Here is a 13854-nt window from a genome sequence, read left to right as displayed (position 1 = left end):
AAGTAATGTTTTAAGTCAAGCCTGATGTTGCCTTGCACAAAAGAATGATCCCAGTCTCTTCCACACAGTGAGGCATAGTTTATTAATTGAACAATGGGTAATTACATTTACATTTACATTTAGTAATTTACTGACTCTTTTATCCAAAGTGACTTACAAGTTCTGTAAGACAAGTCATCAGGAAGGGCACAACTCTATCAGCTGAGTAACAATGTTCATCAAAGTGTTGAGTGCTACAGGGTAGGTTAGTATATTAGGACAAGTGCATGACAGTAAGGATAGTTAGGGTTAGATTTTCTTAAAATTTTTGCATTTTATTTCAGATAATGGTATGGGTATCGGATCGGTACTCTGTATCGGCCGATACCCAAAGCCAGGTATCGGTATCGGGACTGAAAAAGTTGGATCTGTGCATCCCTAGTGTACAGTACACACCTTCTGCCCGAAGCACAGTGTCACAGAACTGGCTGCAGCGCTGCTGTCTCTGCAGCTCGGCCAGGAGGAGAGCTTCAAACCTGGGCCTGTGGTAGTGCCACATCTCCCCTCTACTAGAGGAAGAGGAGGAAGGGGGGGGGGGTTAGGGTTAGGGTTGATTGTAGGGGGATTGTAGAGGAAAAAACAAGACAGGGGCAGACTAAAATTTGTGATGTCATTTGAGCTGCACCATAGACAGTGAATAGACCACTGCACTTCCGCATTACATTGAGCTTATGGGAGAGAGAGTGGGGGAGAAAATGAATGAAAGTGGATGAGAGCCTTGGCACTTTGAATGCCCAAAACGACATAACACGTGTTAGCAGCCCGCCCCCTGAATGCCCACCACGACAATTAGCGTGACATTTTTTTTAATTAGCGATCTGAATTCATGTTTCATCAACCGAGTCTACCGTTGGGAAACCAGCCCCACCAGGCGCTCAGATGTGAATAAAGCGCCCCCTATCGTCTCCCAGATGGTAATGCACCCTTTTGGAATGGACTCAATGAAAATGGATGAGAAAAGAAAACTCCGGAATCCACATTTTACTTCTCACGCATGTACCCTGAGACGCTCGGAGTCATTGTGGACCATTAGAACAGCGTGTAATATGTCTTTACAGTACGTAGCATTGGATCAATAAAAGGATCGATTTTTGGAATGGCGATCAGGAATTGGAATAATCTGTTTGGATACCATCTGATCTCAGGTAAGGAATATATTTTACCAGTCTTAGGATAATCAGACCTGTTTTCACGGAGATATAAGCTTTTCCCCTATGTGTGATATGGCTGTTTGGCTGTGCGAGCGATCAGGAACTAAGAGAATCGATTTTCAGCTTGCGGCACCAGCGTGCATACGTACACATATACTATCGATAATCTAGCGTTTATTTGAAAACGATTCATAAATAGGCCGAAAAATGACAACGTTCTAGAATATTCCAGTACAGGGCGTTTATCACGGACTCTTTTTATTTTCCGTGAAAACAAGGGCTTTTCAAAATGCTATAAAACGGAAATGAACCGATAAAAAAACAATCCGCTTCGACAATGTTGACTGGAAAATGAGTCATTGATAAGTGACGGGCAGATTAGACACATAGCCATAATTTAAAACATAGATTAGGCGATATTAACGCTAACATTGAAGTGGTTGATGGGTATTCAAGGGGGTAAAAAGGAAAACACGGCCGGCTCTGAAAGTGTTAAGTGGTTGTAGCTACGGCTGTGGGGGGGGGGGGGGGGGGGAGCTATAGTCACTTATTCGCACCTACTCCCCAACTCTGCATGCGCACATTGATAAACCTAGATCTCTGGACAATCCAGAGACTCCGTGGGCATTCTGCGCATGCAGAGTTGAGGAGTAGGTGCGAAAAAGTGACTATAGCTTGGCCGAGAAAGTGCTGATCGACTTGGGATTGGTCTCTCCGTGTTCAGGAGACTCAGGCGTATAAAAGTATTGGATCATGTCTCCAGCACGCCCACAGCCGTAGCTACAACCACTTAATGCCAAGGCTCTCATCCACATTAATTCATTTTCTCCCCCCGCCCTCTCCTCCATGATTTCAGAATACCGGAAGTGTTGCGGTGGTCTATTGGGAAAGATGGTAAAGATGACACTGAGAGCACACAGGGGGATGTTCTGTGTATACAGGTACATTTTCAGCTTCAGGATGGAGAACATTACTGTAGAATAAAGTTAATTTGGGTCAAGGAGGTCATGCTTTCCGCCCCCTTTTGTCTGTCTGTCCATCTGTGTGTTGATTAAGTTCTGACGATGCAAAAATGATTTATCTAATTACCAATAATTGTGTTCTCATCATGGTCAGCACCTCTCCAACACTGTTCCTTTGCTCTCCTATTCTGTTTATTTGTTATCACCATAACTCAAACAGTAATGGCTGGATTGGCATAAGATTTGCCATGCACATTCATGATCCCAAGAGGGAGGAGCCTATTGATTTTGGTGACATTTCCTCTAGCGCCACCATCGGACAAAGTTATGGCCTGATTGCTATACAATTTTATGTGAACATTCATGACATGTAGAGGGAGAAACCTATTGATTTTGGTGAGACCGTGGCTTCTCCTCGTGCGCCACCATCAAGCCAAACATTTAATCTTCAAATGAGTGTATCCCAGATCACCAACAAATTAATCTTAATTTTGTTCATAGGATTTACCTGACCCCTAGACGATTGCACCTAATGGGTCTCAGACCGGACTCTCGATGCTCCTTGTGTTCAAACGATGCTATTGGTACATATATGCATATGTATTGGGAATGCCCTCCTGTCAAGACTTTCTGGGAAAATGTCACCACTCAATTATCAGAATTTTTGTCTCTGACCATACCTACACTGCCTTCTGTATTGTTGTTGAATGATGTTTCTCAGTTATCGACCTCTGTACATGTAAAGAGACTCATTTTGGCGGGTCTTACGGCTGCCAAAAAGTTGATAGCGTCACACTGGATTCAACCGGATAAAATGTGCCGGAAGGTATGGGTTCTTACCTATATCGATGTGATTTATCTAGAGATACCCACTGCATGAGGGGGGGGGGGGGGGGGGGAAGAGCAAGCAAGAGCCCATGTATTGTATTTATAATTTGTATGTCTTTTAATCTACATTCATTCTGATTTAATTACTGGACTGTCATTATTGTTATTATTATTTCTGTTATTGTCCTGTGATTTATCATTGATTATTACTGTTACTGTATTGTTTGTCTTGTTTCATGTTAAAAAAGGGAAAATAAAAAACATTTGTTCAAAAAAAAAAAGTGTGTATCTCCTGACTTGTTAGTCATATAGTCCTAAATTACCAGAGGCGAGGCTTCATTCTTCTTGCATAAGTTTCAATTCGGTGGGTAAATGAGAGTGGGGTAGATCATATGATATCGTTGTCTGAGAAGAACTCATTCTAAAAATTCATATTGGATTATCATTTCTATAAGCTGTTTGTAGGAGCTGTACATAATACATATTACAATAGTTCAACTAGTATAAAGCTAAAAGACACTAGGCGACAGTCTGACAGTGTTCTTATAACAACGGCCAAGGTTTAGGAGATATGACATTTGGCCTGGACTCCAGTTCGTGTGTGAAGACATAACAAAGTCCCTAAACCCATCTTTTGTTTTCATTTTCTCACTAGGGCATTTTTGTTTAACTTTCTTGTCATATCTGGGCATCTTATGTAAGTCATGTCAATGATGTATTTATTGTAAGTCTGACCAAAGCTCTTTCTCACTTTCTGGTCAGAAAGTCTGTGTCTGATTGTAAACTGAGCTCTGTGGCCACAGAAATAAACTGTGTTCTATATTTTTATATATACAAATTGACTCATCTGAATTTCTACAGTTTCACTGTTTGGCTCATTTAAAATATTCCAAAACAGAGCCATTAATTACGTCAGTGTATTACGTCTGTATAATTAGTAGCCTATATCAAGTTTACCACTGGGTGGCGGTGTAGAGTAATCTGGTAGGTGAAATCTATATGGGCACAGGTGCAACAGATCTAATGAGGAATGGGTGATGGGGAGGTCCCACGTTTTTACCGGAGTCAGGCCAGCCATCATAACACCACATGTTTTGTTTGCAATATAAATGTATCAGTATTTAGATTAGATTAGATGTATATCGTCATTATTCAGCACAAGTACAGTACAACGAAGTGGTTTGGCATCCAACCAAATTTAACAGTGCAAATGTAACAGTAAAGTGCAATAGTAATATATAATGTGCAGGTGATTAAACTGGGTATAAAATATATAAATCATAAAGACACTATGGTAGTAAGTCATACTGGCCAGCAGAGGAACTGGTCTCCTCTTGTGGGGGGCGAGAATGTGGCGAGATACATGTTGGTGGAATTTCAGGAGCACAGTCTTTAGGTTGGAGTGATTCAAATGTCCTGCAACAATAAAGGCTGCCTCTGGGTGTGAGTTATGTTGTTTGCTAATGGCAGCATGCAGTTCCTTCATTGCTAGCTTGGCATTACTTAGCATCAGGAGGTATATAGGCTGCATTCACAATGGTAGCTGTAAATTCCCTGGGCTGGTAGAAAGGTCTACACTTGATTGATGATCATGATATATTCCACGTACGTACTCACAATGGTGGCATTGTTTGTGCACCAAGTTTTATTTATTTAACAGAGTAACTCTTCTGTAAGCTGTTTATCCTCATTAAATGGGAACCTCACCCAACAGTGAATAATACCGCCTGGACATCTACTCATTGAAGGCAGCGTCAAGAACAAGGTCTTCTCTCACACCCAGAGTGGCTAATTGCTGGTTAGTATAGTCACTACTACACTGTTTCTTATGCCGATGTAGGCACATTTAGAAAAGAGTTGAGGATAGACAGAGCGGAGGGAGAGGGGATTTGTATTGCAATAGATTCAGCAGTTGAATAGGTTTACATTTCTGAAGCAGCTGCAATTAAGCTACCAAAAAGTGAAGGGAAGGTGTAAGCAGCAAAATGATAAAAATGAATGTAGACATCGAGAGGAGGGCGTTTGCATTAAGTTGGATGCAAATATTAATCGAGTACCTCAGACACACAATGTCAGTTTTGAGAGGAACAATGTTTCCAAACTGTATTATTTAAAGATGGTAAGTTAAGAATGTTGAGTTCACTCATAGTTAAAGACAGTCGATGTTGAGTAGTTCCTTGTGATACATCATACTCCAAATGATTTAGATTAACTGGAAATACGTGGGCTGTCCAAAAAATTTCAAAGCGGATTTATACAGTTATTCAGTGGAAGGGTTAACATTACTGAAATTGAAGCATGGCATCTAGTTCACCATCTCTGTTTTATATTAATATGTGACCTGGTGACCCTGTAAATGTCCTAACCCAACCCCCTCCAATGTACAGTAAATTACCAAGTATGGTTTTGTCAATATTCCAATGTACAGTTTTGCTTGTACAGTTGTAGTGTCCCCCACCCACCCCTCCTACCCAACCACCTCCAATGTACACCCCCCCCCCCCCCCCCCCTCCAATGTACAGTTTTTAAAATGTATATACTCTCTTTTCTGGACTCTTTTTGTATCACAAACAGTACTGTATTTGCAAATCTGGTATGTCATAAATGTATAGATGTAGCAGTAGGCCTACTGTCTATCTGTATGTCATGTATGTCCTGATGAATTGAAAATGGGGGACCCTTATGTAAACAAGACGAAAGTCTTTCTCTGGTCTGCATCCCCTTAACAATTGTGTGTATTGAGCTGTACTGTACCCATTCTGCAATCTGTTAATAAAGTTTTCAATTTAATCAATCAATCAACCACACTAAATGCAAATGCCCCTCTCACGGTCCTACCTGTTACAAATAAATGCACGTCTCTCTAGCGATACAGCATGGCGCCGTTAGTGTTAATGGGTTGCAAACCCAAACCCAATGTGTGCGACTGCATTATTAGCTCGCGTTATTGGAAACACGTGGCACGTTTTGCAGCATCACTACTTGTGAGCTAGCTATATAGCTAGTGCAAGGCAAAGTCCAAGGCGTAGTGCTTTGCATAAAACACGGGCTAAATGCCATTTATCATACGTTCGTAGCCGAAAAGTATTGAAAGAAAATCGTAAACAAACGAGCCTTTTCCAAGTCCACGCTCTGCGCAACAGACAGACCGGAACATGGCTGACAGACGGGTCATGGTGCACTGCGCATCACTCACCGAAAAATAGCTCCTCTCCCAATAAAACGAATGAAAGCGCATCAGCTTTGAACACACACTTTAAACTAATTTCTGAAAAGAAAGAGAATAGTTTCCCCTTTGTGTTTACAAGTACAACTTCCACTCAACTTGAGGTGGTGGGGGGGGGGGGCTATAATCATTTTGATGAGGTGAGGTCATTCACAGGTAAACATCAGTATTATTTGTGCGCCACTGGGGGGTGCTATCGACCAGACTGTCATCGCGACAACAATACATACTGGTATATGCTACAGTAAAAAAAAAATCAAACTGAATTAATTAAATGTGCTTCAGTTGCTTACAAAACGTTCAGGTTTATTTTCTGTCGCTTTTCACTGGAAATAAAACTATTAATTATGTTTACAATCTCACACACATACCCCATCACTTCAGTTTACAGTCTTGAATTAATTTGGTGTGGGTTCATAAAGGGGAATGCCACCCATTTTAAGAATCCCCATGTTATTCCCAGGGACAGTTCAGTAAATTTTGTGGACAAAGAGAGAGAATCCTCAAAAGTGTGATGAAGCCTGGGTGTAAAATTGGGCTGCTCCATAGACAACGAGTGGGGTGCTGACTTTGTGGACTAAAATATGAATTCTCACACTCCAAAGGGGCTTGCTTTATATTCTAGTATTCCTCACAGATATGAAACGGGGTTTAAACCTAATTTGGTTGTATGAGCTCACACACCTCTGTGGCTCACACAGTCGGTTCCAGATTGTGGCAATCTGTTTTACATCCCAGGTTGACATCACACCTTTGAGGGTCCTAGGAGAGAGTGGTGTTGCATGTTGCACAAATATTAACCGAGCCGTCCTAGTAAATACACTTCAGTAATGGGAATTGGCATTAACTATAGCCTCACAGAGGGATACTATTGAGAAAATATAGTTTATAGTTATTAACTACATACAGTATACAGTACATCCAGTCAATAGGGCCTTTCAAGAATTCAAAGCAAAGCTAAGAATTACAATAATTTATCCAATGAAAACAGTGGTAGGAATTTTTCTTGGAGAACCAATTATTACACCACAATAGAGTTTGGATATATTATTAGTGAAATGTCCCTTTAATATCCAATTACAGACTCAATCTAAATCAAAAGTGGGTAACTAGGATAAAACTAAAAAAAAATGTATACACAGTAAATTAGCTTAAGAAATGAGAACATTGTCAAAAATCAAATTACAATGCTGGCCCAGACTTAATATACACATTACTTCAGTTCGACAAACTGTAGCCTATACCTATAATCCTGGGGGCTTTTAAATGGGACAGTTACTGTAGGGTGGAACACAATTAGAAAACCAATCAACATTGTCCAAGGAAACTATTAAAAATCCACAGAAATGTATTAGTTGGTTTCCTTTTTAATAGCTTCTCGACAGAATCCCTTGAGAGTTCCACGCTCTAAATTCCAGAGAGGGAATGAAAACCTTTTAGAGGCATAAAAGGATTCCGTTTCATTATGCGCCAATACTACAGTAGCCAGTAGGTCTACTTCTTCCACCTCTGATAAGTAATAATCCAAGTAATCCAAGTACTGGATATCTGATAACCAGTATCGATAACAATGGATCCCTACATTTCATAAAGAAACATCTCAGATAGTTCCGTTCCCTGTGCGGACATCAAAGGGGTCCTGCTCCGGGGAGGTCGGTATCGGGCTGAACAGCGGCACGGCGGCCGGGTGTTTATTAATGTCGGGCCGGGGCCAGCGCTCGTTGAACTTCACGAAGAACAGTGGGTCCGCGAAGGGGCCCCCGTAGATGATGGACTGCAGCAGGTAGATGAGGGCCACGACCAGGGAGCTGATCAGGAAGAAGGGGATGAAGGGCCTCAGGTGGGTCCACACCACCACAACCCCATAGCCCAGGCCGTTCTGATTGCCGGTGTGGGCTGTCCGGCGGGAGGAGCCCACGGGTGCTTCTCCGTACAGGGAGCCGTCCGGGGAGTCGGAAGAAGCGGGAACGTTGAGGAAATCCATCATGAAGGACGATGCATCAGGGTGGGCTGTTCACGGTCCTCGTTTCTCCCCTCCCCCCCGTGTGTGAACCTCACTTAAATCCACCAGAAACGGAGGGTTCCCCCAAACTGTAAACGCGTGGCTCCACCGTGTTACAATCAGTCCATCCAAAATGGGTTTACCTCAGTAAGAGTATCCACCACGTCACAGAGTCCTGGGTTACCTCAGTAAGAGTATCCACCACGTCACAGAATCCTGGGCTGAATCGTGATCAAGGAAGGCTGTCACCGGTTGGGGGGGGGGCCCTTGATTCATATGCTGTGTTGTCCTGTCTTCATCCACCAGGAAATAAACCTCCACCGGCCATAAGAACCAACCCGTCCAGGCAACGTCTTCTTCCTCCTCACAGCCCAAATTGGTTTGTTTTGGCCTGTAGACAAACCGGTGTGCTTTACAGCGTGGCTCTGGGTCGAAGTCCTCAGGAACATGGCCACATAGCACACGTTGTATTCCTCTGCTGTCCAATCTGCCACAGACACGTTCCCAGTTATCACGCGCCTGTGTACCCAGGAGTTAAATGACAGTGATCCTATTTGAGTGTGGGGAGGGAGAGAGACAGATAGAGAGAGCGAATGAAGGAGAGGAAGGGAGCCCTAAATAGATATGGTACCGAGTGACAGGAGAGAGGGCGGGAGGGAGAGAGAGAGAGAGGGGGGGGGGTTGGGGAGAGAGAGAATCTGCTGCATTCAGTGGTTTCAAGTTTAAGGAAGGGGGCACATGCGTGCACCAGCTGTGCTAATTGCAAACATACTCACCCTCTTTCACAACGCATGCACACACACACAAACACACAGAGACAGACACAGACACACACTTCACACTTCCTCGCTGACACAGAGGACATACCCTCTTTAGGTGCACCTCCCTCTTGGATATCTGCCAAGTTTATTCCACTGGTGGTAATAAAATCATTAATAAATTATAGACATTTACTGACAGATTCCAAAGATTGATTAGATTATGTTACCGATTTAGGCCTTTTAGGGCCATAATTACGTTTTAGAGGCCACACTTATTCAGATATTTAATATAAATGGTGTGAAAATGTGGATTGCATTGTGTTGCCGCCCTCCTCCAAAAGCTTGCCACGTTCAGCCATGTGTTTGAAGTTGTTTCAAAATAGCATTTTCATTTGGCATTTTAGGCAATCAATGATCTCAAAGACTTTCAGATGTCCTGAAGACCTTCAATATCCCTTTGAGGAGTGCTCTCCTAATCCTTTGAGGAGTGTTCTGTTAATCCAGAATGAAAATGAAAATGAAAGTCAGAATGTTATTACAGTTAAGACTGAATACAATTAAAATAATTGTCAACAAAGATGATTGCATTGAGAGAGAGCAAGGGAATATAAAAAAAAAAATATATATATATAATATATTTCAGATGCTACAATGGAATTGTAAAAGTTTGCGTGTGTGTCTGTGTGTATATACATGTGTGTGTGTGTGTGTGTGTGTGTGTGTGTGTGTGTGTGTGTGTGTGTGTGTGTGTGTGTGTGTGTGTGTGGTGTGTATATCACTATTGATTGCAGCACAATCACTTTCTTTGGATGCAGACATTTGTGTTCTCCTAGTACTGTACAGGAGACAGACAGTACTGTCTATCTGTATGTCATGTATGTCATATATGTTATGATGAATTGAAAATGGGGGACCCTGATGTAAACAAGATGAACGTCTTTCTCTGGTCTGCATCCCCTTAACAATTGTATGTATTGAGCTGTACTGTACTGTACCCATTCTGCAATCTGTTAATAAAATGTTCAATCAATCAATCAATCAATCAACCAGCGGGGGGGGGGGGGGGGGGACTGTACAACTGTACAAGCAAAACTGTACATTGGAATATCGACGAAACCTTACTTGGTCCCAAGAAGAGGGTCTTGTGTATTATTGGGTTAGGACATTTACTGTACATTGGAGGGGGTCGGGTTAGGACATTTACAGGGGCCAGTTTCGAATTGCAGTCTCCCGTAGGTGCTCTTTGAGTGATTCACATTCCTTTACAGCTTTGGGTAGGGCGTTCCATAATTGCGAAACGTGTTTAGTCCCTTGTTTGAGCCGAATCTGGGTTTAACATTTGTGGAGCTCCTTCTGGTGTTGTGGTCGTGGTATTCACTGACCTTTGGGAAGTATTTTGACATGTACATGGGTCAAAAGTCAGTAATTTCTCTTCTAAAAAACGACTTTGGAGGATAAGAAATTAAATTGTCTATAGTGAAATTCTGGATGTACTATAGCTAGTAATTACATGTTACATAATAGTGGCTATACCCAACCTCAGATGCAGTTGTCATCACCTCCCTTCCTCCCACAAGTGTAAACATAAGGATTTACGTACCATAATGGAATTAGATATTGAGTCAATACTGGGCAAAAACAGCACATCAGATACTTTCCCTGATACTAAAATCCAACAATAGCCATGTGAAACATGTCAGAAATCAAAACAGCTTCTTGATTTTCTGCATTTTTCACACATTCAAGCATATTAGAAATCTAATGTAGAGGGAAAGATTTGATTTGGGCCAAATGATTTTCATACAATGACCCCAAACTGTTCCAATTCAAAAGAATGGATCAGATTCAGATTCATACTTCTAAGTTCAGTACAGGCAGCGGAACAGAGGTATCAGTGTCAGTGTCTCTGATAACTTCCAGTTTCTCTGAGACCATTGTGACGCCAATGTCAACACATCAAACACATCCAGAACTTCCCCTCTTTGATTTGACGGATTACATTCTGTACACATGTATCTCTTAACACTCAAAAAGCCCTTGTGATCTGGCAGTTGCATTTCAATGACTTTAGTCATTGAGTGGGAATAAGGTCTGGAATACTGGTAAGCATTTATGGAGGGGATAAGAGCCACTTCACCAAGAACAATGCAGATTCATTTAGCAAATAATCAAACTCATCCAAAAACTCTAAACAGTTTTGCACACATTCATTTAGTTTGACAAGTTATTGAGTAAATTATTTTGAATATAGCCACCAGTGATATCATCCAGGACACTGAATCCTTGTGTTGTGTTCATTACAGAACCAGGAAATGATTTAGATGGAAAAAAATAGGGACTGCTACCTTATCATTGAATTGAGCTGTAATTAACACAAAACAAGGCTTGAATGTCCTAATGACATCACTGGTGGCCATATTCAGACAAATTTACTGTCAAACTAAATTAATGTGTGCAAAATGGTTTCGTTTTTGGATGTGTGAGATTATATGCAAAATAAATCAGCATTATCTTTAGGTGAAGTGCCCCTTTAAAAAAACACACACACAGACCAGTCTTCTCTCTCTCTCTGCTGGAGAGTCTTGGCTTGTAACTGGAGAGTATAGTCTAGAAACTAAAAACGTCAACACTCAGTCTTCAGATGTGTCTGAGGGTCGTGTTCGCTTAAAAGGCTTAGAGAAAGAGCAACAGAGGAGTTTGTGATGAAGGGGGCAGCTGGCCCTTTGGATGTTGGTTCAGCATAAAAAAATTGGGGGCGTGACATTTTTATACAATTTTCCAGCACATTAGTGTCGTTTGTTATATAAAAGAAAAGCGATCAATAAATACTCTTCAACCAATTTCATGTTTTCAGCAGTCCATTGTTCTCCACTACCTGAAATCCAAAGATCATTGAGAGCAGGCTCTCATTTACAATGACGTCATTTATCACAAAACCAGCTGACATAGCAAACTATTTTAATCGTTCTTTAATTGATAAGGTAAGCACAATTAGAGGGAGTTCAGTGTCCGTATGGCAGTGGGGAAGAAGCTGTTTTTAAAGCGGGATGTTTTGGTGGTCAGGGATCTGTAGCGTCTCCCGGAGGGCAGCAGCTGGAAGATGTGGTGTGCTGGGTGAGTGAGGTCAGAGATAATCTTTCTTGCTCTTCTTATTGTGCTTTGGCGGTGGAGTGATTCGAGTGATGGGAGGGGGATGCGGATTATTTTGGAGGATTTATTGATTATTCTTTGCAGTTTGTTTTTGGAGTGAATGTCCAGACTGCTGTACCAAACTGTTATGGAGAAGGTGAGGATGCTTTGAATGATGGCCTGGTAAAAACGGAGCAGGAGATGTTTTCTGATTCTGTATTTTTTGAGCTGGCGGAGGAAGAAGAGTCTTGATTGGCTTTTTTGTGGATGTGGTCTGTGTTGGTTTTCCATTTGAGGTTGTTGCTTATGTGGGTGCCGAGAAATTTGAGTCTGTGGTGATTATGGGTTTGCCGGAGATGAATATGGGGGTTTTGGGGTTTGGCTGGCATCTTAAGTCGATGATGAGTTCAAGTTCAAGTTCAAGTTCAAGTTCCTTTTATTGCCACACGGCCAGGCCGGTGGAATTCGAGCACGGTGCAGGTGGTAGCTGCGACAATACACCACAGTCCACAAAGACATAAGAAGACACATGGAACATAACATAAACATAACATAACATGCATAACATAACAGCAGGGGGTGAAATTAGGAGGAGTTGGAGTTGAGCAGTTGTATGGCCTTGGGGAAGAAACTGTTGTTGAACCTAACTGTGCGGCTGCCTAGTGACCTGAACCTCCTACCAGAGGGGAGGACTTGGAAGAGGTGATGAGCTGGGTGCAGGGGGTCACTGATGATTTTGTGTGCGCGTGTGATGGTGTGATGTTTGTGTATGGAGTCCAGGGTGGGGAGTGTGCAGTTAATGATTTTGGAGTTCTTGGGTTTTTGATGAGTTGAGGAGGAGGTTATTGTCTGTGCACCAGGTGAGTGTCGTGGTTGATCTGTGTACGGTATTCTGTTTCATTATTGTCTGTGATGAGGCATATAAGGGTTGTGTCGTCTGCATATTTGTATATTTTGACGGAGTTGTGGAGGGATATGAGCAGGTTGGTGTATAGCAGACCTGGGCATTGTACGGCCCGCGGGATGATTCTGACCGGCCCGCGAAAGATTACATGATAATAAAAAAAAAAAATATATATATATTTTTTTTTAATATTTTTTTTTATTTTTTTTTTTTTATTTTTTTTTTAAGTCAACGTTCACACGCACAGTATACGCTTAGGAGACATGCTCAGAAGATGTTGGTTCTCTTTGGATCCACCTACATATGTGAACAGACATTCTCAGTCATGACGTTTACCAAGTCCAGGTAGCCTGTAACTGTTCCGCAACAGTAAGTGACTTCCGGGGTAGGCCTGATTGGCCCCGACAGGCACGTGACGCGGCAAACTCAGGACGCGCAACGAGGCTGCTGAGAGCTGTCGCGCGGAAATAGGCTGTCTATTGCCATTCTCTAACACAAACTCTAACCTTAACCAGCTCCTTAACAGCACCTAAACTTAACCGTTCTAACCTTAACCAACTCCGAAACAATGCCTAACCTTAACCTTAACCTTAACCATGCCTAACCTTAACCATAGAAAGAATATTGCCATTCTCTAACACAAACTCTAACCTTAACCAGCTCCTTAACAGCGCCTAAACTTAACCGTTCTAACCTTAACCAACTCCGAAACAATGCCTAACCTTAACCTTAACCTTAACCATGCCTAACCTTAACCGGCGAAAGAATACACGTTAAAAAAAAATCACGTTAAAAAAAATTTTTTTGATGGGATTTGAACTCGTCAACAACGGACCGCAGGATCGCAGGACC

The sequence above is a fragment of the Notolepis coatsorum genome (assembly GCF_963971535.1).
Source record: "Notolepis coatsorum genome assembly, chromosome: 16".
NCBI lineage: Eukaryota > Metazoa > Chordata > Actinopteri > Aulopiformes > Paralepididae > Notolepis > Notolepis coatsorum.
This window is presented reverse-complemented; position numbering follows the sequence as displayed.